Source organism: Nannospalax galili, unplaced genomic scaffold (assembly GCF_000622305.1).
Source record: "Nannospalax galili isolate Female #2095 unplaced genomic scaffold, S.galili_v1.0 scaffold559, whole genome shotgun sequence".
Classification (NCBI taxonomy): Eukaryota; Metazoa; Chordata; class Mammalia; order Rodentia; family Spalacidae; genus Nannospalax; species Nannospalax galili.
In genome coordinates this window covers 93,752-100,354 of record NW_008343479.1, presented here as the reverse complement: position 1 = coordinate 100,354, position 6,603 = coordinate 93,752, and positions in this window count along the sequence as shown.

Here is a 6,603-nt window from a genome sequence, read left to right as displayed (position 1 = left end):
CCCAGGTTTTTTCTATATGATAATCAGGCATTGCCTGGTAGTCGGAGGATAGGAGCCCACTACCACATGAAAATAAAGCATACTATGAGCACCTATCAGCTGAGGCTTTGGCTACTGCCTCCACACTATATTTTCCCCAGTTCTCCCACTGAATAAACGGAGCTGTTTCACTGAATCTAGAGCTGTCTCACTGAGGCTGGAGCTCTTTGCATCGTTGAACCTGCCTCCCCGGAAGGGCTTTCTTCCATCAGTGCTCACTGGCTGTCCTGACCCAGCTCATCACTTCTGCTCCCCTTGTCCTCGTGGACCGGTGGCCAACAACCCACGAGGAGAGGGAGAGACCCAACAGCTCTCTACCCAAGAATTCTCATAATGGTAACAACACCAACTATCAACCTTATTCCCCAGTCTCAAGAACATCTGGATGGCCCTTTCACTACCTTGGCCCACAACAGACACATTCTTGGAAGTGTAAACAAACAGCCTAAAATCAGTTTTTAAGACATGAACAGAAAATGGGCATCTTGAGGCTGAGGTGGCTAGAGGAGCAGTAGGCTATACTACAAAAGGAAAGTTGCTCAGATCTTTTCTCGGACTTAGTTTTAGGCGTGGCATCTTGCTCATTCTGAAACTAGTGATTCTTGCTGCTAAAGAGACAGCAGTGGAAATGCTTGACTATTTTTTATGTAATAGATAAAATGATAAAAACAAACTAGCTCACATGCTCATCATTATGTGTTATCCAGTTAAATCTATTTTCACTCAAAACCTGACTGTTCTTTATTAGCACTGGGGAAAGCTAGTGGGCAAATATGGAGATAGAAACTGCTGGATGCATAAACAGGGCCAGATAACCCACAGCCTTTTAGGCCAGGGTAAACATCTAATTTGCTTTTAAATGCAATTCAAAGCCATTGAGGGATCACATAGAGGAATGGGGTAACAGATTATTAAAGAATCTTGGGTGATTTGTGTACATTTTTAGGGGACAAGAGTGAAAATGAGAAGATACTTAAGCAGTGTCATTTATACCATAGTCTGTGAACTAGTCTAGCCTAAAACTTTCTTAGCATCTAAAGGGATGACAGAAATTGAGAGTAATATTGAGAATATTTTAAAGGTTTCAAAGTAATTTCATAGCAGGAGACTAGGGCAAAGAGAGAGGCCTCAAGATTGATTAGCTTATGAAAAAAAATGTGAAAAAGACTGGAAACCTCCAACCAATGTAAGGGACCAGGCATGCAGGAGAAAAGCCCGTGGTATATAAATGTGGGAGAAACGTAGGGCACTTTGAAAATGACTCATAAAGACTCACAGCTCTCATGGCCAGTGCCACTGGGCCTCTGACCTTCCTCCCTCTGGCTCTGCTCCACGTTTACTATTAGTGGTACCTTTCTCCCTTAGTACATTTTCTCTTCTGCTACTGTCCACAAATCTTTGTTCAGGGACCCAAGAACCTAAAAATCCCAAGGGGTGCCAACATCTACCCAAAACCATGAGTTGCCAGCAACCAGGAGATAAGATTTCTATTTCAAACCTCTTTAAAACGTTAACACAAAGGCGTCCAGGATGCTCTTCTTCCTTCCTTTACCACCTTTCTTTTTTTTTCCCAGAGAACACACAGACTATGGTTTCAGATGCAAAGTCTCAGACATGTCCTGATAGCATGCCAGGGCTACTTGAGAGAAGCCTGAATGCTTTCTTTCTCTTTCTTCCTTAACAACCACACCATCTCATCAACCAACTATTTCTTCCTTTTTTCCCTTCTCCCTTTCACTCCCGTACCCGTGCCCTGCCTGAGGTGGTGGCTGGGCTCATGCTGGAGCCACAGTGCATGCCCCAGAGGCAGCCCTCATGACACCGCATTGTTTATATATCCACCAAGTCACAGGAAGATGGCAGCCACCCTAAGAGCAAAAAAGTACATTGAGCTAATACCAGAGAAATTGGGGTCCCATATGGGGGTTCTTAATCTCATTCATAAAAGCACTTAAGAACAGACTCAAATGAAAGCTCAAGGACAGTTGTATCAGAGTTTGAAAAAAAAAAAACCCAGCTAGCAAATTGTAAATCTTGGCAGCTGCCTGGAGGAGGAGAATGAGGAAGAGAAAGTAAAAAAGCCAAGCCATCTGACTTTAGCCAGCATGGGGATGAGCCCCATTATGGCAACAGCCACAAGTTGGAGCCATGCTTCAGAGAAATAGTAAGAAAGCTCAAAGTACCATAGAAAGTATAGTTAGGCTCTGGACAGCATCCTTAAGAAAAAGACAGAGAAGAAGGGAAAGTTATACCTTTTTGAGTTAGGACTCAGAAAGGTAAGCAGACCAAACAGCACCTCAGGTGGCTTTTAGGGCTGTGTTAGGGGGTGGGAATTCTGGGAAGCAAATTACATTATCTTATTAAAGGAGTAATTATTCCTCCTATCTCTTTAGTATAGCTTAGGATGGACCTACCTTCCTGAGTGGTAGGTCCTGAGGGGTAGGTCCTTAGCCACTTTAGTCAGGTGACTGATCTGCCCAACTGGATTAACTCTTTTCTTTTTCTTCCTTCCTTCCTCTCTTTAATTCCTTCTTTCTCTTCTTCTTCCTTTCTTATTAACTCTTAAGGAAGGAGACAATGGCAAATCTCCATCTAGAGGCTGATTCCACTCTTTATTATACAGAGTCATAACCTTCCTCGGGACCCACCTCCAGGGCTCATACAATATGCAACAGGAGCATTTTGTGGAGCAATGAAATGTCTGCTTACTAACTGTGAGCCTGGTATATGACAGCTGCTCTAGCCAAAGATTCATGGCAGTCATGTTGAGGATGCCTACCAAAGACAGTGACACCCATGTGGGCAACCAAGTTAATGGCATGCATATGTGGATAGTCATAATACTAACAAAGATGGTGAGGCCCACGTGGGAGCACCAAGTCCACAGCACATCTAGCCACTGGGTTCCTGAGTGCTACCATACTCTCAGGTTTTCCCACATCTCAAGTACTTTGCCTGCCCATCTGTACTCTCTACTCCCACTCTTGCCGTTTTTCATCTCCTTTCCATTTTCTTTAAGGCCCATGGGTACAGTAGGCTTGGGTTCAGGGACAGCAGGCTCAGGCTTGGGACAGTGAGGATAAGAGTGGCAGTTTATGAATTCCTGCCGGGCCTGAAGCCCTGTGGTTTCATGTCTTGACCCTTCCAGGGACCTTAAGGTCCCTATCTATTCTTCAAGGCCAACTCCTGAAAGTACTGGAGACTCAGATCAGTGTTTCTAACCCTCCTGAAGTCATACTCAGTCACCAGGGATGTCTGATAACAGGTCATCTTGAGGGCTGCCACATGAGTGAGGATACTTAAGGACAGTATTCCAGAAGTCCTTCATCTCCTTTTTTTCCCCTTAGGATTGTCATAGAATATTCAACTTCAGTTCCTCTGACATACTCAAGAACTGAAATAAGTTTTATCCTCAGAATCTAAAGAAAAAGAAGCCAATTTTTTATGGTAACACTATCAGGCTGAAGTGCAGGCTGAGTGATGGGGAAGCTCAGGCAAAAGACAAAAGCTTAAGCTACAGTATTATCCCTGCAGCAGGACCTGTTTTATAGGAAGCAGGGGAACTGGTCTAAAGTACTTTATGTTTACGCTTTCATGGCCTTCTAACATGATAGAGGATTACACAAAGGGAAAGCATAAAGGAACGCCTATGGTATCGTAGATGATCCTGTTTGTGTCCAAATTCTGCCTTCCAAACAAAAATCAGTGGGAAATTGGAGTTAGGAAAAAAAACAAAAAACCTTCTCCCACTCCTCAGAGCTCCATGTCACCTCCATAATTCTTCTACCCATCCCATTACTGGAGAAGAGGGAACCAAGTCCTGTGGAAGCTTCCTATCAATCATCCACTCCTAAGCCTTCCACACTCCCCTTAAGGGAAATTCCTGGGCCCTTGGAGACAATTAGAGTCTGTGACCCTTTTTCTGACATGGACCTTCAGCCATACAAAGAGAACCTGAGAAACCTTCTGAGCACCCACGCCAAATGATTAAACTTTAAACTTTAACTTATGATCTTATATAAAAGGACCTATACACACAAATATTTAGTTCTGACTACTTGCTGCACCCCTGGGGAAAAAGAGAGGATCTGGAAAGAAGCTAAAAGTCCTAAGATAAACTCTTTGCTATAAATCTTACTAACCATTTCCCAGAATCATAGATCCTCCCAGATCAGGAATCCACTTCTTGAGATTATAACACCCCATCACCCATAGACATGGGATTATGATATAGCCCTGTCACAGAGATGAAAAATTGTATTAAAAAAAAGCATTGTAACCATGATAAGATCAGAAAGGTCACTGAAGGAAAGAAAAATAAGAATCCTGCCCTATTTCTCAACCAACTGAAGCTTTCAGAAAGTTCGCCAACCTTAATCAACCATGACAGACAAGTTCTTCTGGACAAATATTTCATCAGCTAGTCAGCCCCTGTCATCTATAAAAAGCTTCAGAAATGCAGATGGGCCCTCAGACCACTGAGAATCACCTATTGGTTTCTTCCTTCTAAGTAATCGATAACCAAAATCTGAAGGAAGATGGAAGGGAGTAGAGAAAGGGAGAAAAGGACTCAGATGATTGTGTTTGCCTTTAAACCCCATTGACTGGCTCATTCACCAAGGGATCCTTCCTCCTACAAAATGTCAGAGATGAAAGATCAATGGCCAGACCCGCTTAAATGCAAAGGACTGGGCCATTGGGCACATGAATGAACAAAGTGACAGTCACCCCAGCAGTAGACATTACTGGATTTGTAAGGCCCTGCTATTAGAAGGGGGTTGTTTTTGTTTCCAAAGACCAGGCCCAACCCCCAACAGAACTACCTTACAGGACTGCCAGTAGGCAGGGGTCTAAATGAGCAGAAAGAAAAGTAAAAAGACAGCCTTATAGATCCCCCCCAAAACACATAAAGATAAATTTTCTGCTTTGTTTTACTAAGTATGATTTGTTTTAAGGGAATTGTGTTGTGGGTATTCGTGATAATTATTTTCATGTAATTGTGTGTCATTCTGTTTCTCACATAGCATGGTAAAAAACTCAGTCTTCCCTTAGACTTTCCCAGAGTAACAAAACTTGTGACCACTTCATTTTATATCACTTTAATGTATAATAAAATTGCTATTGGGGTATGGCAAATTTAAAGTGAGAGAGAGAGAGAAGAGAGTAGTTGGGGGGATATATTAAAATGTCTGTAACTGCATACTGCCTTATAAACTTAGGTACTCTTAACTTCTTAAAACCTATTTAGAGCTGAAGAGATGACCCAGCAATTAAGAACACTGGCCGTTCTTGCAGAGGACTCAGGCTCAGTTCTCAGCACCCACAGGTGGCTCACAACCATCTGAAACACCAGTTCTAGGAGAGCCTATTCTGGCCTCTGAGGGAACCAGGCATGCTTATGGTACAGTTACATACATGCAGGCAAATACTCATACACATAAAATAAAAATACTTAATCTTACGTAGGCCTGGTGGTGCATGCCTTTAATCCCAACACTTGGGAGGCAGAGGCAGGTGGATCTCTGTGAGTTCAAGGCTGGCCTGGTCTACATAGTAAATTCCAGACCAGCTGAGGCTACAGGGAGACCCTGTCTCAAACACAATAACAAAACAAAACAAAACTTAATCTTTCTTTAAAAATGCTACTAAGATGTATTAAATATGTTTAATCAGATTTAAAATGTTTTAAGTTACTTGTTTACTTAAAATGACATTAACTGAGCTTCAAATCATAAGAAAAAAATGTTTTAAATATATTATTTTTTAAATTTTATGTATTGTCTACATGTAAGTGTACCCATGTCGTGCAGGGCCTGCAGAGGTCAGAAAAGAATGTTGGATTCCCTTGGAACTGGAGTTACAGACAGTTGCTAACTGCCATGTGGGTGCTGGGAATTGAATCCAGGTCCTCTGCAAGAGCAACCAGTGCTCTTAACTGATGAGTCATCTCTTCAGGGCCCCCAAAGAAAATTTTGTTAAAACAAATAAAATTTGATTAGGATGTTCTTCCAAAATAGGTTCTAGACAAAAATCATTTTTTAAAAAATTATGTGCCGGGTGTGGTGGTGCTCACCCTTAATCTCTGAGCACTCCAGAGGCAGAGGCAGGCAGCTTTCTGAGTTTTCATATGGTTATTTTTATTAGAATCAAATGAAAAAAATTATCAAGTAAAAGAGAGCCATGGAATACTATTAATAGAATGTTTATTTTTGGCAAAAAGAAAAGTTGAATTAAAAGGAACTACTTTCAAATGAGAATGGATTTTAGATAGCAATTGTGTCTTAAGTAAAGGATTGTTGCAAAATGGAAGTCAAAAAGAGTGAGAACAAAGCCAAAAGATCTGAGCAAGTCACAAAAAGATTTATGAGAGATCATACTTAGTGATGGCATTTACATGACTTACTTTACTATAACTAAAATTTTCTTTTTCTAATGTTGAATGTAGCTAGATGCCTATTTCATCAGTGCACCTGCTCCAGACATTAGCAAGAAGATGAAAAAGGATGTAATGGGACAACAGACACTCCAGGGTTAACTTTTAACTTTGGCTTTTGGAGCTCTCAA